Source organism: Mustela erminea, chromosome 6 (genome assembly GCF_009829155.1).
Source record: "Mustela erminea isolate mMusErm1 chromosome 6, mMusErm1.Pri, whole genome shotgun sequence".
Classification (NCBI taxonomy): Eukaryota; Metazoa; Chordata; class Mammalia; order Carnivora; family Mustelidae; genus Mustela; species Mustela erminea.
Window position 1 is genome coordinate 73,056,101 of NC_045619.1, and position 13,202 is coordinate 73,069,302.

The 13,202-nt window shown below is 39.2% G+C and overlaps 1 long non-coding RNA gene across 1 annotated transcript; it reads left to right on the top strand.

Moving 5' to 3' along the window:
- The first annotated feature begins 4,004 nt into the window (after positions 1–4,004).
- On the top strand, positions 4,005–4,390 carry LOC116594489. Its single transcript, XR_004287248.1, has 2 exons — positions 4,005–4,201; positions 4,236–4,390. It is a non-coding gene; the product is annotated as an uncharacterized LOC116594489 (long non-coding RNA).
- Positions 4,391–13,202: the final 8,812 nt, after the last annotated feature.

Here is a 13,202-nt window from a genome sequence, read left to right on the forward strand (position 1 = left end):
TGATGTTGTGTTTGTCAAATACCTTTTCTCTATCTATTGAGAAAATCATTTAATTTTTATCTTTTATTCTGTTAATGTGGTATATCACTGTTTAATTTGAACCATCCTTGCTTTTCTGGAATAAATCTTACTTGATCATAGCAAATGATCCTTTTAAAATATATAGAATTCAACTTGCTAATATTTTGTTCAGGACTTTGCATTTATGTTCCTCAGGGATATTGGCCTGAAATTTTCTTTTTTGTAGTACCTTTGCCTGGTTTTGGTATCAAGTAACGAGTTACCTCATAGAACAAATTTGGAAGGCTTCCTTCCTCTTCAGTCTTGGATAGTTTGAGAAGGATAGGTATTAATCCTTCTTTAAGTGTTTTTGTAAGATTCATTTATGAAGCCATCTGGTCCTGTACTTTTGGTTTTTTTAGAGTTTTTTTTTTTTAATTACTGATTAAATTTCATTACCAGTAATCTGTCCAGCTTTTCTATTTCTTCCTGAATTGGTCTTGGAAGACCAATTAATTGGTCTTGTTTCTAGGAATTTATTAATTTCTTCTATGTTGTCCAATTTGTGGGCATAACATTTTTCATGATACTCTCTTATAATCCTTTGTATTTCTGTGGTGTTGGTTGTAACTTCTCCTTTTTCATTTCTTTTTTTTTTTTTAAGATTTTATTTATTTATTGACAGAGAGAAACACAGTAAGAGAGGGAACAGAAGCAGGAGGAGTGGGAGAGGGAGAAGCAGGCTTCCTGCAAAGCAGGGAGCCCAATGAGGCCTCGATCCTAGTCATGACCTGAGCCCAAGGAGATGCTTAATGACTGAGCCACCCAAGTGCCCCTCCTTTTTCATTTCTGATTTTATTTATTTGATTCCTCTTTTTCTTTCTTGGTAAATCTAGCTGAAGCCTTATCAATTTTGTTAATCTTTTCAGAGAACAGCCTCCTAAGTGTATTGATTTCAGTTGTTTTTTTCCACTCTCTATTTCACTTATTTCCACTGTGATCCTTATTATTTCTTTCCTTCTACTAATTTTGAGATTTACTTGTTCTTTAAGGTTAGATTTTTTTTATTTGAGATTTTTCTTGTTTTGTTTTGTTGAGGTAGGCCTGTATTACTACAAATTTCCTTTTTAGAACTATTTTTGCTATGTCCCCAAAATTTGGGGACATTGTGTTTCCATTTTCATTTGTCTCAGGTATTTTTTTATTTCATCTTTGATTTCTTCATTGACCTATTTATTATTTAGTAGCATGATGTTTAGTTTCTATACATTTTTGTTTTTTTCTTTTATTGATTTTTAGTTTCATATTGTTGTGATCAGAAAAGATGTTTGAAGCTATTTCATTCTTCCTAAATTTATTGAGATGTGTTTTATGGCCTGATCTATTCTGAAGAATGTCCCATGTGCATTTGAAATTAGTGTATTCCACTATTTTTAGATTATTCTGCATGAATCTGTTAAGTCCATCTGATCTAATAATATGTTTTCCAAAGCCAGTGTTTTTTATTAATTTTCTGTATGATCTATCCATTGATGTAAGTGGGGTGTTAAGTTCTTTATTTTTATTGTACTGTTGTCAATTTCTCCCTTTATGTCTAGTCACATTTGCTATATATACTTAGGTCTCCTTTGTTGGTTGTATGAATATTTATAATTGTTATATTCTCTAGCTGGATTGATCCTTTTATCATTGTGTAATATCCTTTTTTGTCTCCTATTATAGTCTTTTTTTAAAAGCATTTTATATGATATAATGATATAAGTGTTGTTAATCACCTTTCTTTTTGTTTCTGTTTACCTGGATTATCTTTTTCTATCCTTTCACTTATAGTCTGCCTGTGTCCTTAGATCTGAAATCAGTGTCTTGTAGGCAGCATATAGATGTGTCTTGTTTTATTATCCATTCAGTTACCCTACATCTTTTGAGTTAAGCCTTGAGTCCATTGAAAGGAGCTATTGACTTATTGCCATTTTGTTCATTATTTTTTATTATTTTTGTAGTTCTCCCTTGCTGTCTTCTCTCACTGTCTTCCCTTGTGAATTGATGACTTTCTTTAGTGTTATGCTTATGTTCCTCTCTCTTTATTTTTTGGGTTTTGGTTACCATGAGGTTCATATGTAACATCCTATGCCTATAGCAGTCTATTTTAGTTGATGGTTGCTTAAGTTTGAACATATTCTAAAAGCACTACATTTTTATTCTGTCCACCCCCCATTCCCACCCCAAAGTTTATATATTTGACATCACATAGTAAGCATGTGAGGTAATGGAAGCAGTAAATAACCTGATTGTATTAATCTTTTTACAAAGAATATGTATGTCAAATCAGCACATTGTACACTTTAAATTTTATTTATCAACTATACCTCAATAAAGGTAAAAAAGAAAACTAGTTAAAGTATATGAATATGTACTTAAAATAATTATTTTTCTATATTTTTTTCAATATTCATAAAATCAACATAAAGCTTTTAAATTTTGCTTTAACATATGCACATATATCTTGTTTTTATTTTCTTAGACTATTATTTTAAAAATGGTTTTGCAAAGATATTATTTTTAGATCCACCAAAATAATAAAACCAATTTGTTAGTCAATAAATAAATATATCAAAAATTCTAGAATTATGATTACTTTTGTCACCTTCTTTTGATCCATTTGGAAGATAATTATATGGCAATCCTCCCTACTCACAACTTTGTGCTCTGGGATTTTGCCTAACTGGCTCTCCACTCTATCTGGCTAAGGATAAAGCAGCAGAAATAGCACAGACAAATACACCACAAGTTATTAAAAGAAGATGTCTTACAAGGGAGGTGCAGGGAGGATGAGAACAGAGGGAAGAAGAGCAGGAGCAGGAACTCACTGCGGTATAAACTTGAAGAATTTCAAGAGATGCTATGCCCCAGGTCATTCTTAAGCCACAATAGCATGCCAGGTTAAATCAGAGTATATTCCACTTCCTAGTAAATCTGTCAATGTTATGTCATTCCTCAGTTTTATTAAAAATCATTTTTCACTTTTGAAACTTTACTGTATCTTGTGACTTTTATAAGCTAATGGCCATTAAAAAATATTAGCATAAACAGTGTGCTGTCAAATAGGTATCCTGCAGGATAGTCCAAGGATATACCTTGGGGGCTAATTCATTAGAAAGATTAGAGTATAGAAGTAGCCACCACAAAGCTTGAGTTATCTTTTTTTAAAATATATATTTATCTATTGATTTTAGAGGAAGAGAGCATGCAGGGGAGGGGCAGAGAGAGAGGGAGAGAGAATCTTTAAGCAGAACCTGCACTGAGCATGGAGCCTGACTCGGGGCTGGACCCCATGACCCTGAGATCATGACCTGAGCCAAAACTAAGAGTCCAGTGTTCAACCAACTGCCCCACTAATGTGCCCCAGCTTGAGTTATCTCTACTTGTGAAACCCCAGAAGCTTTACAAATTAACAAAATGAATATTAGAAATGGGTGTTTATGATGAAATTAATGATATTCAAGAAGTGTGGATTGGCTGAAAGAGTTTAGAAATGCTTCCATTCTTGCATGACCAGTATCAAAGAATTCAGAGTTTTGGATGCCTATATAGCCCTAAGGATGGCATCCATATCTTGACCCCTAAACAACTTGCATCCTGTCATGGGTTTGGACTCTCATCCTGATTAACTTCCAAGAGCCTGAAGGGACAGATAGCAGTCTTTGTTGAACCTCCAGAACAGGGTTTCTGAATTGTTTTGTATCTATTAGCAAATGAATGTCTGTGTGCTGCAGACCTGCTTTCACTATAACCCAGTAAGGACGGTGCCCAGGAGTGGCTAACCCTTACCCACCTCTAACTTGGAGAGATGACTACCTCTGCCAAACAGAAACAGAACTGTATAGGGGTGCCTGGGTGGCTCAGTCATTAAACATCTGCCTTCAGCCCAGGTCATGATCCCAGAGTCCTGGGGTTGACCCCTGCCTCGGTCTCCCTGTGAAAGACCGCCCACCCCCCCACCCCCCCACCCCCCGTCGTTAACTAATTAACTGCTCTTTTGTTGTGTCAGAGTACCCCTCCTCCCCTTACAATGAAAAGACCCTTCCCCCAGGGTTGAATTCAATTTAACTGCTCTTTTGCCTTTCTGTAACCACTTGGCTTTTAGGGCATGACACTTGTCTCCTGTTTGAACAAGATACCTTCTCCTAATAGCCGAGGCATGGTCACGTAAGCAAGAGGGCTGCATGGTCATGTAGGTCACGTAGACAGGGGGCTGCATAGTCACGTAGACAGGATGCCTTTCTGCTGAGTAATAAGGTCAAACTTCCCCTCTTTGTTTCCCCTTCCCGCCTTTCTCTTCACACGCGGGGGTCTTCCAAAGCCAATCCGCTAACACCAAGTATGCCTTTTTTCAAATATTCAAATAGTCAGCCAATCGGCCCCGTCCCATCCGGGACTTGTATGTACCTGTCTATAAAAATCCTGCACCACCCCAGCCTGGTGTGCTCAGCTAGCAGGAGCTGCTGACCACCCGCAGGCGCCCGCGCTACAATAAAGAACCTCTTGCTGTTTGCATCCTGTGGCAGTGTTGAATTCTTGGGTAAGGGGATCTGCGGGTCTTTCACCTGCTCTGCAAGGAGCCTGCTTCTCCCTCTCCCACTCCCCCTGCTTGTGTTCCCTCTCTCACTCTTTTTCTTTGTCAAATAAATAAATAAAATGTTTTTTAAAAACTTAAAACGAAAAGAACTGTATACTTGGGCATGACCTGTCCCTCAGTCTGGTCCTGAAGCAGTTTTTTTTTTAATGTTGGTAAGGTTGGTGGGGTCTGGAGCTGGTGACCAAGAAAGAATTCTTGAGGCTCTTTGGTGCAAAAAGGTAGTTTTATTAAAGCACGGGGACAGTGGGTGGAAAGAGCTATGGCAGCTACTCCTGGCAGCCACCCAGGATTCCCTGGGGCCTGATTATAAAGATAAGGGAAGTTCCAAAAGGACTTTCATATGCTAAAGAAGACTCAGAGGATACCAAGGCCTTGCTATTGTTAAACCAAGGTTGTTTTCCCTCTAGCTAGGTATTAACAGTAAGACTCTTGGTAGCTTGGGTGGCTCAGTGGGTTAAAGCCTCTGCCTTCAGCTCAGGTCATGATTTCAGGGTCCTTCGATCTAGCCCCAGCATCCAGCTTTCTGCAGTGGGGAACCTGCTTCCTCCTCTCTCTCTCTGCCTGTCTCTCTGCATACTTGTGACCTCTGTCAAATAAATAAATAAATAAATAAATAAATAGATAAATAAGACTCTTGGGAGCTTCCTGGGAGAAGGTTATACTCTGCCTCCCTCCAGTATTTGTCAGTGGGTTGCGGGTTATAAGAACATTTATTTTTATCTGTATTTCCTTCTGCCTTTGTTTCCCACTTCAGTCCCATTTCCTTTTTCCTGGTTTCCAGGATCCAGACCTGGGGTTCTCAAAGCGCAATCTCTAAGATGGCAGCTCCAGCATCATCTAGGAGCTTTTTGAAATGCAAATTATTGAGACCCACCTTGAAACTGCCAAATTAGAAGCCCTGGAGTTTTGTTTTTTTTTTTTAAAGATTTTATTTATTTATTTGACAGCGAGAGATCACAAGTAGGCAGAGAGGCAGGCAGAGAGAGAGGAAGAAGCAGGCTCCCTGCTGAGCAGAGAGCCCGATGCGGGACTCGATCCCAGGACCCTGAGATCATGACCCGAGCCGAAGGCAGAGGCTTAACCCACTGAGCCACCCAGGCGCCCCCCTGGAGTTGTTTTTAACAAGCTTTTCATGTGGTCCTTCTGTAGGAATGTTTGAGAAGCACTGGACCAGACCACCTTTTGCCATCTGTCTTTTCTTGATTGCCCTGTTTTGCTACTTCATTTACTCGGTCAATTGTGCCTTATCTGAAACTCTTTACATTGTTTATTTCTTAGTATTGTGTTTTGTAAAAGATTTTCCATAAATCAAGACCCAGGTATAACTTTTAATCAGAATTCCCCACGAATCAAGTGTTTAGAAAAACTCTTTGTATTAAGTTGATTTTATAACCAACTTGGTTTCAGAAATTCATATTCATCTGTGTTGCAGAAGCAATAGTTCAATGATTATCAAACTCTGTTCTTTGGAACCCCAAGCATTTCCTTGAGTGCCCTTCTGGGACACATGAAAAGTTGAGAAAAGAGGAATAAAGCTTTCTATTCCTGCCTTTAAAGCAAGCCAACATTTGGAGTACCTGAGTGACAGTTGGTTAGGCATTAGACTCTTGGTTTAGGCTCAGTTCATGATCTCATGGGTCATGAGATGCTCCACGCTCAGTCTGCTTGAGAATATCTCCCTCTGCCCCTCCCCCCACTTGTATGCACATGTGCTCTTTCTGTCTCAAAGAAATTAATAATCTTTAAAAAAAAATTCATTTAAGAAAAAAAAAAAGCCATCATTTTTAAGCGTTTACTATGAGCCAAGGATAGTTCTGAGTACCTCATGTGCTAAGGCATTCATGTTGGGGTGTTCCCTTCCCCTTTTTGATCAGAGAAGTTGTGCCCTCATCTGTTTTATTTACCAGGCTGCCATATGCTTTTCTTTGAGGAAAGAGGATTGAAGCTCAAGAGAAAGCAACCTGCACCCTTTACTCACTAAGCTCCCAGTATCCAGGCCTTTCTCCCGTCCTGGAGTACACAGGTTCTTTCCTATCCCAAGATTTTACATTCTTTTCCTATTCCTGAAGCTTCTCCTTTAAGCACCTATAACAGACTTTCTCATTTAGTTTTCTCCGTGAATGTCATCTCTTCTAAGAAACCCTTCCTAACCATCCAGACTGTTTAAAACAGTCCTTTAATGCTCTCTCAAAGTAGCCTGTTGGTTTTTTTCTTTACAGCAGTTTTTGGAATTTGTTAGGACCTATTTTACTTGTTCAGTTTTTGTGGGTTTTTTCCCCACTGGACTGTAAGTTAGCAAGGGTTGGGATGTTCTCTTGTTCCCTTTGTCCTCCCAGAACCTGGCACAAAGCTGGTGCTCAAGAAATAATTTGGTGACCAATGACTGAGATGTAATAACACAATGTTAAGTTCTTTTTTTTTTTTTAAGGATTTTATTGTAATGCCGGATGCGTTGTACGCCCACCTTAAAAGACCACCAGAGACACAATCAAAGCCAAACAGCAAGGGTCGTTTATTGCGAGTTCAAACCTGGACCTCCATGCACTCATTGCCGGTGACGCTGAGAGGTCCCGAGCAGAGTAAGTGCAGGGGTTTTTTTGTTTTTTTTAAAGATTTTTTATTTATTTATATGACAGAGAGAGAGATCACAAGTAGGCAGAGAGGCGGGCAGAGAGAGAGAGGAGAAAGCATGCTCCCCGCTGAGCAGAGAGCCTGATGCGGGGCTCAATCCCAGGACCCTGAGATCATGATCTGAGCCAAAGGCAGAGGCTTAACCCACTGAGCCACCCAGGCGCCCCAAGTGCAGGGTTTTTATAAGCAGGTACAAACAAGTTTTGGGGTGGGGTACAAACAAGTTAAAAAATCATACCTGGTGTTGGTTGATTGGTGTTGGGAGCCCGCGCGTGCATTAAGCAAGCATTCGAACAGAAGTTAAAGTAGCTAGTTAGCCCAAGCCTTGAGCAAGCACTTTTACAGAAGCAGAAGTAGCTGGTTGATAACACTTTCGGGTGTAAACAAGTTTCGGGTGGGGTGAGGTTTGTCCAGGCCTTTCATTATTTATTTATTTGACAGAGATCACAAGTAGGCAGAGAAGCAGGCAGAGAGAGAGGAGGAAGCAGACTCCCCTCAGAACAGAGAGCCCAATGCCGGGGCTTGATCCCAGGACCCCGGGATAATGACCTGAGCCAAAGGCAGAGGCTTTAACCCACTGAGCCCCCCAGGCGCCCCAACAATGTGAGTTCTTACTGAAACTCTTTCATGAACTGAAAGAAATTCATTGTTAAGTGAAGGCTGGATGGATGCTCTGGGAGCTGACTTCTTCAGCATCATCTGGCTCAAAATTAACTTTTTAATTTTAAGACCTGTTTATGCTTCTGGTGGGCAGGTGCTTTGTATCTTGATTTCTCATTGTGTATGGGGGGAAAACTTACGTTAATATCTCAAGTGGACATCTTTTTAGATGGGTTAAAATAAATACAAAGTGAGGACCAGGCTTGAAAATCCCCTGAACAGACAGAACAAGTTAAACCACATAAGCAAAACCTAATATAATTTATTTTGCATCATAAACAAAACAACTTGGATTGTTTCTTGTAAATGCCTCTGAAAATCATAAATAAAACCTAAATTGTTTTTGCAAAATGGCATAAGAAGATCACTTTTAACCAATTCCCTGTCTTTCAGAAAACCCCAATGCTGTCACCAATCGTAAAGATGAAATAGCTTCTGTGTTTTTACTATATTAGCTGCCTGTAACATGCCTCTAGGCTTCTAGTCACTGTTGGTTTGAAGATGCCCAGTTTGTAAAGTGTTCTTCTGTGCATAATAAACCCTTCTTAAATACAATTTGTTGACATGTATTTTATTTTTAACAGTTTCTGGATTTTGACAGAAGCCACCTTCCAACTTTACTTTGGATTAGCCATAAATATTAGAATCTGAATTCTGCAGTCATGCTGCACAAAACATTCATTGTAAAGAGAAATTTAGAAAATCCTTGACTTTGACCAAAGGGGAAAAAAAGCATTGGAAATGATATGTACAGCTTCTTTAAAATGAATTTTCATTTACTTGTTATCTTATAGTATTATGTATTTATTAATCCAGTCAAAAATGGACAGAGGATCTGAATAGATATTATTCTAGAGAAGTCACAGAAATGGCCAACAGGTATACAAAAAGTTTCTCAACATCACTAATCATCAAGGAAATGCAAATCAAAACCACAATATCACCACACGCTTGTTATGATGGCTATTGAAAAGATGACAAGAGATGACATGTGTTGGCAAGGATGTAGAGAAAAGGGAACACTTGTGTACTATTAATGGGAATGTAAAATTGGTAGGCACACTATGGGAAACAGTATAGAGGTTCTTCAAAAAAATTAGAAATAGAACTACCATATGATTCAACAATCCCATTTCTCTCTCTTTTTTTTTTAAGATTTTATTTATTTATTTGACAGAGAGAGAGAGATCACAAGTAAGCAAGAGGCAGGCAGAGAGAAGGTGAGAAACTGGCTCCCTGCTGAGCAGAGAGCGCAGATTTGGGACTTGATTCCAGGGCCCTGAGATCATGACCTGAGCTGAAGGCAGAGGCTTAACCCACTGAGCCACCCAGGTGACCCAACATTCCCCTTTCTAAGTATATATTCAAAGGAAATGAAGACAGAATACCAAAGAGATATCTACACTCCCAGCTTCATTACAGCACTGTTCACAACAGCCAAAATATGAAACAACCTAAGTGTGTACCAAGAGACAATTGGATAAAGAAAAAGGTATATATATATACAATGGAATATTATTCAGTCACAAGAAAGAAGGCAATCTTGACATCTGTGACAACATGGATGGAACTTGAGGGTATTATGCTAAGTGAAATAAACCAGATAGAGAAAGACAAATACTGTATGTTATCACTTATATATGGAATCTTTTTTATTTTTTTTTAACCTCGTCTCCATGCCCAGCATGGAGCCCATGCAGGGCTTCAACTCATGACCCTGAGATCAAGAAATGAGCTGAGATCAAGAGTTGGATACTTGACCAACTGAGCCACGCAGGTACCCCACTTGTGTATGGAATCTTTTTTAAAAAGTCAGACTCAGGGCGCCTGGGTGACTCAGTGGGTTAAGCCGCTGCCTTCGGCTCAGGTCATGATCTCGGGGTCCTGGGATCGAGTCCCACATCGGGCTCTCTGCTCAGCAGGGAGCCTGCTTCTCTCTCTCTCTCTCTCTCTCTCTCTCTCTCTCTCTCTTTCTCTCTGCCTGCCTCTCTGTCTACTTGTGATCTCTCTGTCAAATAAATAAATAAATAAATCTTTAAAAAAAAGAAAAAAAATGTCAGACTCAGAAGAAGAGAATAGAAAAGTTGTTGCTATGGGCTGGGGAGTGGGAGAAATAAAGAAAGGCTGGTAAAAGGTACAAACTTTCAGCTAAAAGATGAAGTCTGAGGATCTAATGTAAAATATTGTGACTATGGTTGATAACACTGTATTATATAATTGTAATTTGCCAAGGGAGTAGAACTTACATGTTCTCACTAAAAATGTAAATGTGAGGATGGATGTGTTAGTTAGATGGTGGAATCCTTTCACAATTAAATAATAATAATAACGTAATAATTAAATTCATATCTACTGAACAATGAAAATGGCAGAAACATTCCAGACTTTCACTAGGTCTTTCACCTTGTAGAATTTTGTCTTGAAATTCAGGGTAAGAAAATTCTTCTTTGTTTTAATTCTGTTTTATTGAGGCATAACTAGAAATTTTTATTTATTTAGAAAAATTTTAAATTCCAAACTGCTTATACTTTTGTTTTGTTTTCTCTTTGGGTGTTTTAATAAGCTGTAAATAAATTTTCCATCAGTCATGGGGCACTTGGGTGGCTCAGTTGGTTTAATGTGTGATTCTTGGTTTAGGTTCAGGTCATGATCTCATGGGTCATGGAGTAAAGCCCCCCGCATCGGGTTCCATTCTTAGCAGGGAGTCAGGGAGTCTGCTTGAAGAGTATCCCCCTTCTGTCCCTCTCCCTGCTTGTGCACACTCTCTTTCTCTTTCTTGAATAAATAAATAAATCTTTAAGCAAAAAATTTCAATCACTCATTAATAAGCTACAGATATAGAAACTCACTATTCAGAAGACTCCTGGTAGTTCACTTAAATAACTGCTGTATGATTAGCGGCATCAAACCCAAATTAGTGGACTTGGGTTTCTCTCTCAAGACACTTTGATTCCAGGTAAACTGAAAAAGAATGGAGAAGAATGCCAGCTACATTCACCACTGCTTAGGCTGTCTCCCCAACCATCCAGAATGCAGACTCTTCAGTAAAGTGTAATGAAAACATAACCACACCTGGGTACTATGCCCACACCTCTCCATCAGCAGGCATGGGGTTACCAGGGAGAGCCCAAGTTGGGAAATTTGAAGACCAAGTTTCTTGCTCTAAATCTATCACTAAGTTGTTATGTGAGTTCCAGTAAATCCCCTCAGGTCAATGGCATTAATTTTTTCTTACTTGTAAAAATGATGGAGCCTGATTTAAAATGTTCTCTGTAGGGGCGCTCAGTGGTTTGGGGCTCTGCCTTCGGCTCGGGTCGTGATCTCAGGGTCCTGGGATCGAGCCCCACATTGGGCTCTCTGTTCAGCGGGGAGCCTGCTTCCCCCTCTCTCTCTGCCTGCCTCTCTGCCTACTTATGATCTCTCTCTATCAAATAAATAAATAAAAATCTTTAAAATGTTCTCTGTAATCCCTTGAGATTATTTTTCTTTGTCCTTATCTATTTACAAAAGTTACATGTTTTGTTTTGTTTTTTTTAACTGCTCATTTTGTTTCTTACTGGCCTCCTGGAAGCAAGTGGAAAAGGCTGCTTGCCAGGAGGTGAGAGAAACCAGAGGATGGTGGTAATGCAATGAGTTTTGGGTTTCAAATGCCAGACTTGGGACAGTTGAAAATTCCTCAAGTGATTTGGACCACCAGTAATATCTGTTGGCAGGTGAGTTTGAAGAGTGGGACCAGATCTCAAATCCTAGCTTACTGGTGTCTAAGACATTTAGTAATAATTGACTCCTTTTCCCTTTCTTCCAAGTAACTACAGGGGACTTCCTAGAACAAGTCTCAAAGGAATGCACCTTACATTATGACCTAGGACACATACACACACATACATACCTCCATATATACATACCTACTTAACTGAACTAACACTTAGCCTTAAATCACCTAATGCATTGTTTATTTTCTAGTCTATTATGTATGCTTTTGTTTTTTAATTCCTGGCCTCCAACTGCAATTTAAAAGCATTGTCTGGGATAGAGAGAATATGGCTAGCAGCTGTCTCCTCCTTGGATCTGTGTTGTAGATTTTAGAACAGATGTTTGTTATTCACTCCCAAACTTTCTAGGCAGTGTGCCAGTGGGACTGTCCTGCTGTTGATCTTTGAGTTGATGGCCCATCTGTCCTGGATCTTGATGAGAGTGGGGCTAGAAGTGGGGGATGCCGACACAAAGCTCATTAAACATGGCCTTGTTCTAGGATTTAGAATGTATTGGATCTGCCCTGAATCACTCTGTCAGATAGGTGATTCTTTAAAAGCAATTTGGTCCTATGATTCAAAAGTGTCTCAAAAATTAAATAATTTAGAAATGTAGTCATCTCCTGCTGTCCATCAGTAGTCTGTTACTGAAAACCCGTTGTTCTGCATGCAAATGTTAATCTGCTATTTCTCATTTATTTGAAGTAGGAAAACTTTCATTATGTCAACCTTAAGCCCTCAACAATTTCTTAAATAGGCAACATACCTATATATAATGTTTAAAAAACCAAACTATCTTGTTAGGTGTGAAATGCTTAAAATATTGTTTCTCCATTACCAAGTAATTAATATAATCAGTAACACACAGCAGATTTTGTACAGTGAAAGGCCACTGACCAAGATGGTTTAATGTTCTCTTCAGCTTGACTTCAGTTAAACAGGCTTCTTCCTGACTCTAGGCTCCTGAACTCCCTTTTCTTAGAATATTTACTTTCAAACTTTAAAATTCTTTCTTTGCCCCTTTGAGATGTAAATCTATGAAAAAGCCGCTGGTCAGCTTTACAACCTAGGGAAGTCTCAGTAACCTGGGGACCATCTCTTTGAAATTTAATCAGCAAAGGAGCTAGCATCCCTCTGTCAGCTTCCACAGGAGGGTAGGAGCCAACTCCAAGATTCCTTGCTCCAAGTTATGAAACTGTTTTTTGTAAACATAAGAGAAATTTGTTTTTTCTTTGGGTAAAATCAGTTAGCAAACACAGATGGCCTGTGACCTCCTGCTGACATCCTCTGGTACTTTTCCCTGGCTCACCCCAGCCCTGGTCCCTGTGCTGCAGTGTAGTTGAGTTCAGAATGCATGCTGGCCTCTCTCCTATTACAGTAGCCTCAGATGAAATCTCCTTCACCAGTTGAACATGGTCCAGTGCAATTTTTGTTTTAATACCACCAACGGACCTGTACTGCATCCCTTTTCTGGACTATCAATTCCACAATTTCCAAAAACTTGAATGAGTACTCTATTCATT